Source organism: Alligator mississippiensis, chromosome 2, assembly GCF_030867095.1.
Source record: "Alligator mississippiensis isolate rAllMis1 chromosome 2, rAllMis1, whole genome shotgun sequence".
Classification (NCBI taxonomy): domain Eukaryota; kingdom Metazoa; phylum Chordata; order Crocodylia; family Alligatoridae; genus Alligator; species Alligator mississippiensis.
The window spans coordinates 157,779,568-157,796,394 of NC_081825.1; the positions used below are offsets into that span (position 1 = coordinate 157,779,568).

Here is a 16,827-nt window from a genome sequence, read left to right on the forward strand (position 1 = left end):
CAGGGGTGGGCGAATGAGAATAGGATGGGATTCAATACTGACAAGTGCAACGTACTGCACTTGGGCAATAAGAACCAGCAGCATACCTACAGGCTGGGGAACTCCTTTCTCAAAAGCACAGTGGCAGAAAGAGATCTTGGAGTCATTATTGATTCCAAAATGAATGTGGGCCACCAAGGTGAGGACGCAGTCAGTAAGGCCAACTGCACTTTATCATGCATCCACAGATGCATCACAAGCAGGGCCAAGGAGGGGATCCTCCCCCTCTATGCAACACTGGTCAGGCCACAGTTGGAGTACTGCGTCCAGTTCTGGGCACCACACTTTAGGAGAGATGTGGCCAGCATTGAGAGGGTCCAGAGGAAGGCTACTCGCATGATCCGGGGACAGAAGGGCAGACCCTATGAGGAGAGGCTATGGGACCTGAACCTGTTCAGCCTTCACAAGAGAAGGCTGAGAGGGGATCTGGTGGCCATCTACAAACTTACCAGGGGGGACCGGTGGGGAATAGGAGAGACCCTGTTCACCTGTGCACCTCCTGGAGTAACAAGGCATAACAACCATAAGTTGTTTGAGAGTAGGTTCAGGCTGGACATTTGAAGACACTATTTCACAGTCAGGGCGGCTAGGATCCGGAACCAACTTCCAAGGGAAGTGGTGCTGGCTCCTACCCTGGGGGTCTTTAAGGGGAGGCTTGACAATTTCCTAGCTGGGGTCATATGAGCCCAGTATTCACTCCTGCCCAGGGCAGGGGGTCAGACTTGATGATATGCTCAGGTCCCTTCCGACCTTACATCTATGAATCTATGAATCTAAGTGGCACTCCAGCCAAAATAATTCCCCACCCCTGCTTTAAGGGACAAGACAGCGGGCAGTAAAATGGCTTATAAATAAAAAAAATAGCAGCTCCTTCACACGTGCCAAGAGTTGGGACTGAGAATGACACCTGGATACTTAAATCCCTGACCAGGAACTGGAGGAGAGGGGAGAAGTGCATCTGTCCATTAAGGATTGGAGTGAACATCCATGGAAGGCAGGTGAAGCAGTGGTGAGAAGCCCTGAAGCTGTAGCAAAACAATTTGGTTGCAGGGAAGTAGAGAGAGACTGCAAGAAGGGAAAACAACCAGCTGATGAGATGAAAATACTGAGGGAGAGGGAGACCTTTATTTTAAAGTACAGAACCATTTCCTTTTTTATTACCTTTGCACTGCATGAGAGGTGGGGGGATTTTTAAGTTACTAAGTAGATGCCTGGTCATTTTATTTTTCCTTTTTTACAAACTGAAAACTGAAGATTTGGTTTTGGAACTACCAGAGGGGTGGAGACGGTCCCAGCCATGTTGAAACAGGGAGGAAACAGGGCCAGTGACCCTAGTCCCCAGGAAGGGCTGACAGCAGGGGAGCTGGATGGGTGAAGGCGAGCCCCAACAAGACTTTCTAATGCATGGGTGACTGGCTGTTTGCAAAAGCAAGAAGTCTTGAAAATATTCATAATGTGAGACTGACCCCAGCACTGCTAACCACCTCTCAAATGTAAACTTCTAAGATCAAGTCATGGCAGGTGAGAAAAGGAGGTGAAGCGGGGACTGGGGAAGATTGTGACAGATGACTCTGGCCCCAAGGGAAAACAGCAGATTATCCTACTTGCAGGGTAGCAGTCACATGGTTATTTGACATTTTGGGGTTCAACTGTTTCAGCTGTTCTTTAAAATCATGATGGTTAGAAACTAGACAGAGCTTCTCTGTTATCTAATTTCTTGTGCTTTGTAAACTTTTTGTCTTCAGCTAGGATACTGGCCACAGCCACAAGGAAAAAGCCATTTCTCTCTGCAGTATCTATTGCTTCAGAGCCATTGGCTGCATCAGAAGAGGGACTTACTCTACAGATCCAAAGAGTCATCAAGACAGCGGGTGTGTTCTGACCTCTCTTTTATGTCACTTTTCCCACAAAACCGCTAGCATGGTGGAGTAAATAATAGCTCTTTCAAAATGCACAGGGGCTGTGGGCTCTCTGAAATCCGTGTTCAATGCACAATGGAATCAGACTATTCCTGCTGCTTTGGTGCATCCATATGTACTTCCAGTGTAGAAAGGGCAAGGGATAGGATTTTGATCATGAACAGGATAGACGACTAGATGGATCAATGAACTTTTCAAGTATGGCAAGTTCCTGGCCTCAGGAGGCAAGGTGTTAATTATTAATATGTATTTCCTACAGTTTCCTCAGCATAGAACATCCAGTGTCTAGTCTCTTAATCTAGAGAGGTGGAAATGAGGTAGATCAGCAAAGATTTACTGCTAGAATAAGCTGTTCTTCAAGTAAACTTTTGTAAGAGTCACAGAAAAGGGTAGAAATGCTCAGCTATGAAATCGCAGGAAAAGAGAAAAATATTCAGCTCTGATTCCTATAAGGCAGAGGTTTTTATCATTGATTTTTTTTCACTCTATTTTTATCTGCTGTGAAAACAATCCTGCTGTTTTGATAGAACGTAAAGTGAAGTTGCAAGCACACAGTTAAAAGCAACTTTGTGGCACAGGCAACCCTGAAGAAACAAAAAATAGACTGTGAACCACAAAATAACCTCACTCTCCTACATTCTCAACACCTAAAACAACAGGCTGTGAAAATGGTTTCATTAAAAAATAACAAGCACATGCTCACCAGGGGATAGATCGGGGCAAACGGAATAAAAAATTCTTCAATCATTGCTCAAGTAGGTCAACTAGAATTAATTCAAAGGGCAAACATTCAAAGTGAGCTCGCCATCCTGCACCCTGCCCCCACCTCACAGCAACCGCCCATTGCGTATTCCACCCCCTGCCTCTGACAAGGCCAAGGAGAGAGTTGACTTATTACTTAAGTTTAAACAACGCGCTCATTGCAATGGGCCACTTCTTGTTTTCAGATGTCAATGGTGTTATTTCAGATTTACACCAGCATGACTAGGCAGAAAGTAGGGCAAGGTGGCTCCTTAGAGACAAACTAGCGCAACTAAGTTGTCATCAGGTGACATGTCTCCAGAGGCAAAAGCAAATATAAACAACACCAAATATAATATAAGAAAACCTAAGAATACAGATGCCCCATCAAACATGCTTAAAAACTCATCTTTAATCCAGTCTAAAAGCTAAAGCCAGGAGAATTTTGCACCAGGCCCTGAAGGCTAAGAATCTGGCTCTATCAGATCAATCCTGAAAGTAAATTCTCAGAGGTAGGTCTGAACAAGAAAGGCCATCCAGCACTGTACAAATCAGGACAGCTCAGTAAAAACTCATCTCCTGTTTCCAATTGCTGTGGCCAAGCAGTGAGACAGAGGTGGTTTCTAAGCTAGAGTAAATCGGTCTGGTTGAGAGGTCATTCATTCTTGACTTCCCTTCTGTCGAAGTGAAGTAGCTCTGATGTACTGTATAATATTAATTCTCTTAATGGATTTCAGCTATAAGCTTTTTGGACCTTGCAATGCTGTAGATTACTAGATGTGCTTAGAAACTTATCTATCTTGTGGTGATGTGTTTTATAAATTATAATTTTGTTTTAAATCCCCCCTCTTTTTTCCCAGGTGAACCATTCTCTCATTTTTATCAAGAGAGAAAATGCAGGTCACCATCAACATAAAGTTGCTATATATTTTTTCTCTTCATTGGCTGCAATAGAATTGTATCATTAAAAATAAAAAACAGTATTTTCTCACAAAGCTTGCTTTAAAACTCACCAAATTCAGACAGGAGAGGTTAACTCTGGAGGGTACACTACCTCAACTGTTTTCTTCCATGGCCTGTCTAATGAAACAGCTGTCGCAGTTTAAGTCTTTTCTCTCCCCCTGCCCTAACAAAGCTAATTAACCCTATCCCTAGAAAAAGCACATCCTGCTGGTATAATAAAGATGTGCTGCTTTCTCTACACTGCCAATTATGGCAAACGTAGAGTAGAAGCCAGAGTCCACAGTCTGCCTAGATTTCCAGTTTGTGAGACTGTGCTGCAAGAAGCAGACTGGAAATACAACCAGTTAGAAAACAAATAGATTTGAAACACCTTGAAAGTAAAATGTATTAAGTTATTCTTTTCCACAACAAACAGCGCTTCCATTCATTGCTTAAGCAGGCATAAGATTCACTATTCTTTTATAAGCAGGGAGGAGAAGCATGAGGTTTCTGAGATGTCTGGTTCCCAAACTGTCCCTTTAAAAGTGTTTAAGGAGACTAGATGCCTCTAATATCTGTATGGGATTGCATCCAAGGTGCACCAAACAGATTTCCATAAGGAGCTCTTTTCTTTGGGACCAAAGCTCATTCTTATATATCACTTAAATAGGCCAGCTCCTGCTTCCTTTAATTTCAATATGGGTTTTGTCAGTGAGAACTTGAATTGGTCCTAGGAGAAGAAAATAAAGGATTATAAACTTCAGGGAGGCAGATTCGCATTCCTGATAGCCTATAAACAGTCCTCCAATGGGAAACAAGTTTGAGATGGGACTGACCTTGGGCATTCTTTGCACTGTTGCTATGCATAATTTTAAAGATTATGATTTCAAGCCACCCCAAATGAAGACATCTTTATGTCAATGATCCAGAACAGCCCTAAAGGAGTCTGTTGAGAGTATGCCCTACAAACAGATACCTTTTGAAGAGTTGCTTTTGCTAAGAGGTTTCTCTCCCTCTCATTCTCCATAGACCTGAGGTATATTTCTGATTAATAAATAGGAGAAGTATCTTCCAGACTGGAAAAGTACATCTGGCATGGACAGACAGTGAAAGCAGAAGCTTCAGCAGCAAGAGCACTTAGGTGTTTCATATTAGTTTACATTTCACAGTTATGCTGGTACAATGTGGTGCCAAGAGAGCCCCCAGCTAAATTTGGCACTTAGGACAAATGAAGTTAAACTTTGTCAATGCACTCAGGAAATAATGGCTGACATTATGGTGCACTTACAATACCTAAGCTTAGTCTTAAGGGAACAGAGGACATTTAAATAAGCTCTTTTGTGCAAGGCAAAAGACTACAGATTGCTTTATTATACTATTACAAAAGATTATCATCAAAAACATTATCCTAAATTCTCATTTATATTTAAAAGCAGTTTTACTATTAATTGTCCACGCTCTTCTCACATTTCATAATTCAATGTAGCCAAGGCCTATTTCAGTTTCATAAAATTGGCATCTTTATTATACCCTTGAGCTGCAATTTTCCAACAAGAATAGTCTAAATGATGCTTTTTCCCCTTCCTGTGCAAAATGCTACTCTCGGTTACCTGCAAGCTTGCTCCCACAGGGCAGGAAGCAAATTTGTACTACTGAGTATATGTAAATTGAAACAAAGGATTCTGTGTCTATAATCAAACCTGGAGCTACTTAGACAGTTGAGTTAACCAAAATAAACTATTTTTCACCCTCATCTTATAGGGAGAAATATTCCCCCTGAAACCCAAAACACAAAAACCTACCCCAACTCAAATGTTTGACATAATTCCACAGGTTTTTGGCATTTTGTTTTCTTCCCAAAACTATCTAGTCTTAAACAGTGTTCATAATACCTACTTGCTTGTCAGAGTCCTCTTACATCTTTCCAGCAACCTCTGCCTGTGAATATATATTTTTTGTATTTGGAAGAGAAATTAGCTTTACACACATTAATTTAAAACAAGAGTGGCACTATTACCCTTCTGTACTCTGTTTCTATTGCAAATTACATGTATCTGGAAGACTTTACTGCATTGATTTTAAACTGCACATAAACAGATCATCTGGACTTTGTCTTAATGAGAAAAAAGTTTGGTCCACACTTTCTCAGTGAAATGATTTTGGTGTAAAATTGGTAGAAACAATTTCAGCAGCAAGTCCATTTTCTGCCAACAATGCATGCTAAGTGGGAATGAGGGAGCTGCACATGGTCCACCTGATGAAAAGTTGGTTTATATTTAATTAGAAGAAATCAGAGGAGGAAAAATCCAATTTATAACAAGGAGGAACCGAAAAAAAAAGTATCTCACTGACTTCTCAAATTCCTTGCAACATACAGGAAAAAAATATTGTCTCACCATGAAATTCCAAAATCTAAGACATTCGTTTTAGAGATTTGTTTTGTAAAACTGGCATGGAAGATAATATGCATATTTATTTAGGATTTCTGCTACAAAATGCAGAATTAAATAGGATTCTAAGAGTTTCCTTTCCTATTTAATTCTGAATTTTGACCCAGTCTCAAATTTAAGCAGGAACAAAATGAAGCAAAAACTTGCCAATGACTCCATAAAGTTACTCATCAAACTCGTCCAAAGAGCAGTTTTTATTTTAAACCAAGCCTTGACAGTTTAAGAGAGATTACCGTGAGCCCCTTGTTAAAAAAACAGCTTTTTGATCCTATGCAGCTGAATCTCAGCTTCTACCTAAAACAAAACCAAGATCAAAACCAAAAATACAGTCTCTAGTCTTCTTTTTGGTAAAGCTGGACTTGAAAGGGGAAATAATGGCAATACACTGGAATGAATAAAAAGAATATGAACTTGGTCTCCCCTCCTTCTTCTCCATGGCCCTCATCACATGTTTCAGGTAAAAATAACTAGGTTAAGTTTGGGACATATGCCATATTAACATTTCATTATTCATCCCCCAAATCCTTGGCGTGGACTTGAACATAGGGGTATGATAAGAGTTGAATGAATTTCACAGAACATCTCTTAATTTTATATTATGGCATCCTCCTTTTTTCTCTTTTCTGTTTTCATCTCTTCTCTTTGATTACCTTTCTCTGCATTTTTTTCCTGTCCTCCTGCTGCCCCCTCCCTCATTTACTTGTTTTTAGTTTTGGAACGAAATGAGCACAATTATTAAAGATGGAAACATACCACAGACTTATACAGTGCCATTATAACCTTTTCTTTTTAATACAAGTCTATTGTCTCAGCTTCTGACATACCTCATTGCCTCCTGAGTAGACATCTTCCATTTATTTGCTGCAGTGATGCTCAGCTTCTTGGGCTCAGTACACTTCTTACAACCCAGAATTTTGCTAGATAGCTGCCTGAATAGCTGGAACTGAAGTACTGGATAAAGATTTCAGGGGACACAGTCCCAGACACAAGTGTTCTGCAGGTGTTCCAAGTACACATGCAGAAAACACTGGCTTATGCTCCTCTGGTGCAGCCATATTATAACTTCACCCTCCCCCCTCCGCACAGACTCTCTTCCCTTCTCTCAGGACTACTAGCATTGCTCAATTTAATGGCTCTTCCTCCATGGTCCACCAAGATTTCCAGCAAAAATATGACTGTTCCCTACAAGAGTGTGCTCTGGAAGAAAGGATTCTTGGGTGTAAATGATCTTGTTTTTCACGTTAAAGAGAAAGGATCACATGTAGCTATGATGGAATAGCCACTTCTCTTTTCCCTTACCCTTAATAAAGTACAATTAATTCAGAATTTGCATTTATGGGTATTGCTAAATTGCTTCTTCCAATGTAGATTGCTTTGGACCTCTCCATCTTAAATTATTTTTCCCACTTATCTCATTTTCCTAGGCATTTTAGTACACCTCACAATTCCCACTAAGCTGAACAATATTGTGTCATCAGGCACCTCATTACTCTTTCCCTTTTCTAAAGCATTACTAAATATATTTAACAACACCTGTTCTTGTTCTGTTCCCTGCGGACACGTTATTAGCCTCCTCCTATGCTGAGATTTGAGCATTTGTTCCTCTACTCTTTGTTTCCTATCTTTCAGCAATCTGTTAATCTATCATACAACTTCACTTTATCTTTCACCCTTCAATTAGCATGTTTCCTTAACAGAGTTTTTTTTTTTTAAACCTTTACAGAAAATCTTTTGAAAGATTGAATAGGTTATATTCATTCTACCCACTTTTTAATAGCTCTGTCAAAGAATTCCAAGAGATCAGAAATGTACTTTACAAATCTGTGTTCCTGAAATTAATGCCAAAATCATTGGTTTTCATTTAATTCCTGGAACCATTCCTGTCTTTAAAGAATTACTACAATATTAGTAACAGTATATTATTTAAAAGATGAGAAACAGTAAATTATTTTAAAGATAAGTTGTTTTCAATTGTAACTTACATATATTTTTATAGCAGTTCAGCTACCTTGGTGTTTAGCTCTTTCAAAACTCAGGTGAATGCTTAATGACTTATTGGAATTTAATTTCCCAAGTTGTTCCAGTCCTATTTTTGATGTCTCTATCAATGGAAGTATCTCACCTTCAGTATCCATAAAGAGCAAACTCGTGCTGAGTATTTCCTCATCATTCTCTATGGTGAAGGCCAATGAAGAGACATCATGCAAAGTCTCTGTAATCTCTTTATCTTCTTTGATTACCCCTTGATATCTTGGAGAAGCCACTGATTTCTGTAGGGTTCCTATTTCTGACATACATATTTTCCTGATAATTCTCTTTATACTTTTGGCTATTTAGCTCTTCACATTACCTAAATCTCTCTCTCATCTTGCCTGTCAATAAATTTTACTTTATTTTATATGCATCAAAGTATCACTTTAGCTGCATGCTCAGTTTCTGAAGATGGTTTTTGGACTCAGTAAAGTCTCTATATTGTTTATCGACTTTTCTCTTCTTTAATTTTAGGCTATTCTATACCCTCTGACTCCGGGTAGAAATACACATCACCAATGTATTGCAGCATAGTCGATCCACTTCTTTGGGCAAAACACATTGCACTTTGTCCCACCCTTCCTGAGCAGGGAAATGGGGCTTTTTCCTGCTCAAGCAGACCTTATCCTGCATAAGATAGGGGGGGCTTCCTGTTTATAGAGAGGCACCCTGAGATTCCTCAGGTTGCCTTTCTATAAGGGGAAAAGCGGGCAGGTGCTTTGGGGGCTTGAGGGGCTCTAGAGCACCTGTCTGGTGTGTCTGGAGTGTGCAAGGAGATCAAGCTACCTGTACTGTATCATCACAGAGCTAATAGATGTCTGCCATGACAGACAGGCAGATTCTGTTACTAATTTTTCTTGTGCCATTGATTTTCCTTTGATGCAGCACAAGGATAGACATTCTTCGAGGCCACTGAGAGCCTCAGTGCTGGTGATGCCCTCTTTAGACAGGTGATCCCCATGGTGAAGGAGCTTGAGTGGAGAAGTTGGAGAAGTTCCAGGGGATCAATGTTCCTGGCTGGGGCAAGCTGTTTTCTTCAGAGGTGCAGGCACTGGGGAAGCAGCTGAAGGAGGGCATCGAGAAACAGCTGGATCCATTGTGGTCCAGTAAGGTCCTCATGCTGGTAGGTATATGTGACCTGAGGGTGAAGGGGATCATCTGCAGCAGCAAAACCCTCAATCACTGGACGAAGGTGCTGGTGGACAGAGTCAGGGAGGCAGAAAAGCAGAGGCAGGGGGATGTGGAAGAGGGGGATCCACTTTCCTCTGCCAGCACTCCAAGCACCAGCTGATCTCCTCCACCACAGCTGCTGCCAATGTGGGCCAAGGGCATAGCTTCAATGTTGGGGTCCAGAGACACCAGACCCCACCATCCAGCAGGTAGTATAGAGGCATTGGTGGCTGCCTATCTTGCCGAGCACCGCGATTCCTTGGCCTACTGGGCAAGCTGCAGCCAGGTGTGGCAGGATCTGGCCACAGTTGCCCAAGAACACCTGTTCTGTCCACTGACCAGTGTTCCAAGCGAGAGGGTCCTCAGCATTGCTGGGGATGTTGTGACACCCCACTGCACCTCCTTGGACAACAGCTGCGGGGGGTGAAGGATGCAATCTGTGAGGCACGGGCTGCAATGTAGGGAAGGTACGGAGCTGCAGAATGGACACCAGGTGCCTAAATGGGCAGCCTCCTGTCCATTTTCACTGACTGGCTTTCTTGCCTGCAGCCTAGCCTCTGGCTTCTTTACTATTCATTCCATCCAAGGAGAACACACATACTAACTGTAGATGCTTCCTCAGCCTGATGAAAGGTTTTTAAACCTGAAAGCTTGCTAAGATATATTTCTCCAACTACTTGAGTTGGTCCAATAAAAGATATCAGATTCACCCAAAGAACCTTGTCTGCTTATTTCCTTAGACCAACATGGCTAAAACCTATACCCCTTAACACACAAGTGATATGCGTTTTGCTTTCAACAGTTTGAGGGGCAATTTCACAGAAACCCCTGCACTTATCTCCTTGAAATTTGGCAGGTTTCATGCCCTCAGAAGGGGCTACCATCCCTGCTCTTTTCATTTGCATCAGCAAAAAATGACAAAGTTATAGGTATTTTACTGATTCCCCATTATAGTCTATGGCCGAATCTCTGAATCAGGGCTGAATCTCTGAGTACAATTAGGCTGAATCAAATTGGGACAGTAACTCGAATCACCAAATCAAATTGCTGTCCCTCCAAATCAGCTGAATCTGAATGTGAATTGAATACTTGCTGTTTTGTACAGGCCTATTCAGCATACAGCTGTGTTTTTTTGAACTAAGGGTGTAGTCCACTGTAAAGAATGCCTTGATACACAAAAATCCCTCTCAAGATCACTTGACACATTTTTCTAATATAGCAGGAGTGAAAAAGTATCATTTTCTATACTATATCCAATTTTCAAGGTAACACTTTTATTTCAAGTAGTAGGATATATACCCCTAAGGAAGTATCTTGCAAGTGACTTCATATGAGCAGAAGTCATGGGGGTCCTAACCAAGCACAGTCATCTGCTCACATGAACTCACTTTCAGGACTGGGAAGAAGGACAAAAGCACCAGAATGTGGGTGTTGGATTAGATCGTAAATTTAATAATACAGCAGTTTTCAAGTTCAAGTTTAGTAACTGTTACAACTGCCCTTGAAGTCACGTCTAGGGACCTACTCAATTCACAATTTTACAGATTTCACGAAAACCATGAAATCGGATATTGCCCACAAAGTCTGCAAATTTGGCATTGTCAACAAAATCCGCTAACTGAAAAGAAAACTTACTAAAAATAAAAAGCTGGCTCCCCAGCCTCACAGCCAGCCAGAAGGGGGTAGGGAGGAAGCGAGCCACCAGTATGAAGGAGTGCAGCCAAGATGGTGGCCACCCTTCCCACCCCTTGCCACTGACTGGCTGTGTGATTTGCCTGTCATGCAGCCCCACCCCTCCTTCCCAATCAGTGGCAAAGAGTGGAGCCACATGTCAGACAGCCCTATTGACCAATCAGTGAAAAGGGGAGAGGCTGCATTATGGACACTGTCTCGACAAATCAGTGGCAAGGGGTAGGGCCACATGATGGACAGCCCTCTCAGCCAATCAGCAACAAGGGGTGGGATCGCCAGAGCCCCATAGCCAATCAGAGGCATGGGGGGAAGCCCAGTGTGATAAGCCTACATAAATGGTAGTGAGCACTGTGATCAGGTCACAAAATCAGCTACCTACCTCCTCAATTTTGTTTAGTCCCTAGTCATGTCCACAACCCTTCCCAAACTTAATGGCCCACCAGGCTACTGTGGTTAAGTCACACTTTTTTCTGTAACATCAGCACACAAGGGACCAATGTAGCTAGTGTCACATCCAGCCATCTTTAGCTGCCTTGCCTGAATGATGAGGTACTCATTTCCAGCCAAGTTAACTATGGGTAGGCTTTTTTTGGTATGTGTTCTGAGCAGGGTTTGAATTACCACATCAAGAAACATAGCAAGAAGCCTTAAACCATTCTGCCACCTGGCCCTGCCCTTGAAGTATGTAAATATTATTACAACTTACTAAAGGCAAGGACCTGCAAAGCTGTTTAGCATTTGTATCTCAGCTTATTTCAATAGCTGCCATTCAGTGATACTGTAACCATGTGCATTTGTTTGCAGGATTGAGTTTTTAGACTCCTCAGGCCAAGGAGTTAATAGGCAGGGGGAGGAAGAATACAATAAGTGACCTTCAGAACGTGAAACTCTTGATGCAGATGACTTAACTGACTTGCCTTAATGAATTTATGTTCAAATCTTATGTGGATTTGATTTCAAATCTTATAATATGACAGCACTGAGAAGATACATATTTTTATTTATTTTTAAATGTCTTAGTGTTTCTAGTGAAACCAGAGGGATTAAATTCTGGTCAATTTATTTATGAAAAGAATCCTTGGAGTTTAATGAGGCATGAGCAAATTAACCCGGTTTTTTAGAAACAGAAACTATTTTCAAAATCAAATTTGTTTTTTATTGTTAATGTTGTTTGTCTAGTATTTGCACTCTACTCATCTCAACCAGCCAGTGAAAATAGACTAGCCATTTTCATTTGTTGATAATACATGTCAGACAAATTAATTGGTATTAATTAAGTGCACTGCAGCAGCAGGCAACAGCGTGAAATCTTTCTGGATCTTATTCAGATATTCAATATTTTTATACTTGCTTTCCAACCTGTCACATTATTGTTTAACTTCCTCAAAATTTTTCTTTTTTTAAAATAATGAATTCAGATAAAGAAAAAGAGGACATCATTGTGTTAATGTTAATTTTTGATGGTATACTCAGCCCATAACAGCCAGCCACTCCTGTGCAACTAATTCTTTCAGAATTTTAAATATTTATGGTACGGTAGTTCTTAAGGTTCTCTAATTAAATCAAGATCTTATTGTAGTGCTCTAAAAATACACCAAAACCTATAGCTTTAAGCTTGAAGAGTTTACACCCTAACTTTTTTTTGAGGTAAGAACTCCTTAAATCATTATGACAGCACAAAATATGGAAGAAAAATATATGATATATTCATAAGTGCAAACTGAAATCCTAGGATGCAGGTACATTAAGGACTTAGTCCAGTGGCCATTAAAGTAAATTAATGATTACTGGCTGCGTCTACATGAGACTGACTATGCAATAGTTCATTACTACTGCACAGTAGTATTGTGTGGCAAGAAGTGTGATGCGACACTACTGCCCAGCAGTAACAAGCTACTGCACAGTCAGCACTACCTAAAAGCTGTTCAATGACACTACTGAGTAGTAATTCTGGTATAAACAACTACTGAATGACTACATAGTAACAACTGCACAGTCAGCATCTTGTGTAGATGCAGCCACTGTTGACTTCAGAGGGAGTAGATTCAGGTCCTATGTCTGAAAACAACAGTTTAGAAAAAGCCTCACTTCTTTAGTAGCTCCACCTGTTAAAACTAGATCTGTTCTGAAACACAACTGCTTCTTTTTAAATGCATAAGCAAAGGAAATGTTTTTGTCTTACTGTTAAAAAAAACCCTGTTAAGACCTCCATCTTTTAACTTTTACCCACACAAGCAAACCCACGGAAATGTGGGGTGCACTTCTAAGGAAGTAAGGGCTTCTTAGGTAGATAAACTCTTGAAAGATAGGATCACAGATTATAGATATTGTACTTCATAGAATGATTCAGGCTCTGAATCGATGTCCATGGTAGGGAGATGTTTAAGTCTTGCACTATTCATAATTCTGGGAGTCCTGTTGACAGATGGTTATCAGGTGACCCCCATTTTAAGCACCATATCATCTATCTGTAATCAAAGCTCAACATGATACTTAAAACTATGATGCCAACTGAAGGAATATTTATGTTAAGGCTTTTCATTCTGAATACCAGTGAAGGAGAAGAATAAAAAAGTTGCCATTTAAACCATAAATTCATTCAACATATCTCAATTAAAAAAAGATAACAGTGTTTTGAAGTCTAGACACTAGACTGAGCTGATGAAGGGGAAGAAGAACTAGCTAGAAATCACCTGCACACCAGTACAGCAGAAGATATATCTCTGAGGCTTAGTAATTCAAACTGTGTAAAGATTTCTCCATTTAAAACTCTATGGTGCATCTGAGGCAGTTAAAACAAGTATAAAAGAAAACAATTACTTTACACATGAAAAAATATTGAGTTTCACTATGTTTCTTAAGCACCCGATAGCTGCAAAAAGAGTCCATAGATGAATTTATGCTTTCCCCCAAGATGATGGTTTGTCCCCTAGGAAATCAGTTGAGATAAATGAAATAAAGGCACATATAACTGACCACACACTAGATCTATATGCATTCAAGAACTGTTGGTCAAGCTGTTTGGTCTACCAGACTCTTATACCCATGATGTATCACAGAGCCATATCTTCTACATACAGGGAGATAATGGAACACATGCTGACTAATAGGTTACACAAGCAATGTTATATTAAGCAAATATTATATTATAAGAAAACTATTATATTAATAAACTATTATATGTTGTATCAAGAAACTGTTTCAAAGACTGACCTAGAATGGGACTTGGTGGCTGGATGGTTCAGAGAATTGATAATTGAAGAAACATTTACTTTGAGATTACTGCTTTAATTATTTGTCTCTTTTTACCTTTATGGGCCTCATCACTGTAGTACATGAAGGTGAAATTAATTTCTAGTGTAACTTCATTTGTGTATCTTAGTGAAAGGATGTGAATGGGAGAAAAACAAAATGGAACTATTATATTGGGCTCTGTGACCAAGTCTATGCCAGAAATAAGTGAACTTCTATAAAGGCGGAAGCTCTAGGGTAGGACTGAGGCACATTGCTGGGGCAGTACAAGGAAGCTGTTAGAGGGTCTTGAGGCTAAAACTATCTATTCTCCATATATCTAGAGCACATCAATCTTTAAGGCTGTTGATCTGATGCTTTTCATGAGCAAAATATGAGAGAGAGAGAGAGAGAGCAAGTATATGAGAGAGCAAGAAATGAAAAAGGTTTCAAACACAAATGGAGAGGTTTGTGAAGTGTTGTTCATGTTAAAGCAACCCTGTAATTCTAACTGCTGCTAGGGAAAGAAAAATAAATGATAAAGGATACTTCCCTGATGGAAGGAGAAGGGGGGCAGAGGATATACCACTGCAACCTTCAGCTAAAAGAAAGTCAAGCCTGAGGCATAAGAGCAGGGCACTTATTGAACGTGTCTGAGGGCATCAAATATATTCTAAACATTAAGTAGATGACAGCCGTCGGCTCAGAGGTATAGAACAGCACTCAAAATAGTTACTTTCTGTCCTTCTCCTATTCACCCCCCTTCACTAATATACAGAATCAAAGGATCTCTCTAAGACAGCCTTTATCTGCCTCAGGGCTGAGGAATGCAAGATCAGCCACTCATGATCACCACCTGGCTCCCTGTGGGCCCACTAATGGTCTGAGGGCGCAGGAATAATGTGATTTGTCGGGAAGGGGACAAATGCTGCAATAACAATGTCCACCTAAACTTGGGCAACAGCTCAGTTTAATTGTCCCTGCAAGACACCCTCACTAGAGTTAAGCTTGGAAAAGTGTAGTTGAGAAAGACATTATTTGCCTGTCCTTTATTGAAAATTTCAGGAAAACCAAATGTTGGTGTCCCTAAAGGCATAAGCAAAGAGACCAAGTGACAGGGAAGATAAATGTCTCCTACTGCCAGTGACATATCTAACTTAAAAATACAGAGAATATTATCATAACTTTCTGCTTTAAATGTCTTTATTAAAGAAACAAGATTTATGTTTCTGGTTTTGAGGTGGGGGCAAGAAGAACTTTGATCTGTATAAACATGTGTGTGTGCATACGTGTGTGTATCTCTTTTCAACCAGCCTATTGGGGCCGATGCCAAGAGGACAGGAAGATTAAAGATAAATAATCTATCTTGGGGTAGCAAGAACATCTCTGTTGCTTGCAATTTATTTGACTTCCATTCTCTTTAGAACTTCTAAGGCAGTGGTTCTCATCCTGTTTTATAACAGGCCCCATTTGTAAAGATCAAAGGCCAGTCCCAACCCACTGCCCCTCACTGCCGACCCACTGCCTTCCAGGCCCCATCCCCTCAGTGAGTGGGGGCAGGGGAGGTCCAAAGCAGCCCCTTACAGACTAGAACTCTGACAGCCTGCAAGAGAAAAGCCACAATTTACCACTTTTTTTCTCCATTTTTCAAGTTTGTTCGCAACTCTTTCATATATTCTTGAGATCCACAGGTTGGGAAACACTGCTCTAAACAAATATGGGACATGATTGAATCCTTCATGATGAAAAAATGTATCCTGAAGGAGTAACTCCAGTTGCCTTTTACATTTTTTATCATAAATAAATGCAGTGTGAAGCATATGTAGAGTATGTACAATTCTGAAGAGCTGCATCAGAATATCTGACAGGTGGAAGATGATTAACAGATATGTCTCATTCCACTTTTACACCATTTTGCACCATTATAATGACCTTGTTTTCAGAGTTTTTCATTTACAACTATCTCAGAGGATATACAGTTCTAGGACAGTTATAGAAAGAGCCACATGTTTCCTCTCTAAGCAGCTTGATATATGAGTGCTTTTTAAACAAAACCAAAAAAGTATGTATGGCAGTCTCTGTCCTATATTCCAACATGTTTTCCCACCTATCTTTTAACACATACTTAGTATGTGGCAAACAGTAGGCCAGCTGGAGGAGATGGTGCTATGCTAAAGAACACAGTGGGCTAGGTTGTAACTTTAAAATGTTTTGAGTGAGGGCAGCAAGTAACTGAACTGCCCAAGAAACAGACTAGAGAAAGAATGGTGAGTCAGAAATCATTATTCCTCATCCAAACCCTCCTTGTTCTGCAATGTGAATAAACTGACTCAATCCACTTTGGGGAGCAGCTTGCTTCTTCCTCTGCAGGTATCCACTGAGGAAGGTGTGAAGAGTTAGATCTCTTCCTACTTGTTCCCACTATTTTTCAGTAGTGAGGAGTGTACAGTGGGTATTTTGTATTTTTCCTATTGCCAGTATCATAAGCAGAGCAGAGGATAATTGGGCTGGGAGAGGTTGGATAGATGCACTAGGTCTGGATGAAGAGGTTCTGCCTTTACAACAATGTAGGGCACTTGAACTCTGCAAGATGACAGATTTCTTTTAAAAAA

The 16,827-nt window shown here is 40.5% G+C and overlaps 1 protein-coding gene across 1 annotated transcript in view; it reads right to left on the reverse strand.

Moving 5' to 3' along the window:
* The window catches only part of UNC5C (unc-5 netrin receptor C), a 426,201-nt gene that overhangs the window by 231,173 nt on the left and 178,201 nt on the right, over positions 1-16,827 (reverse strand). The window lies entirely within an intron of this gene.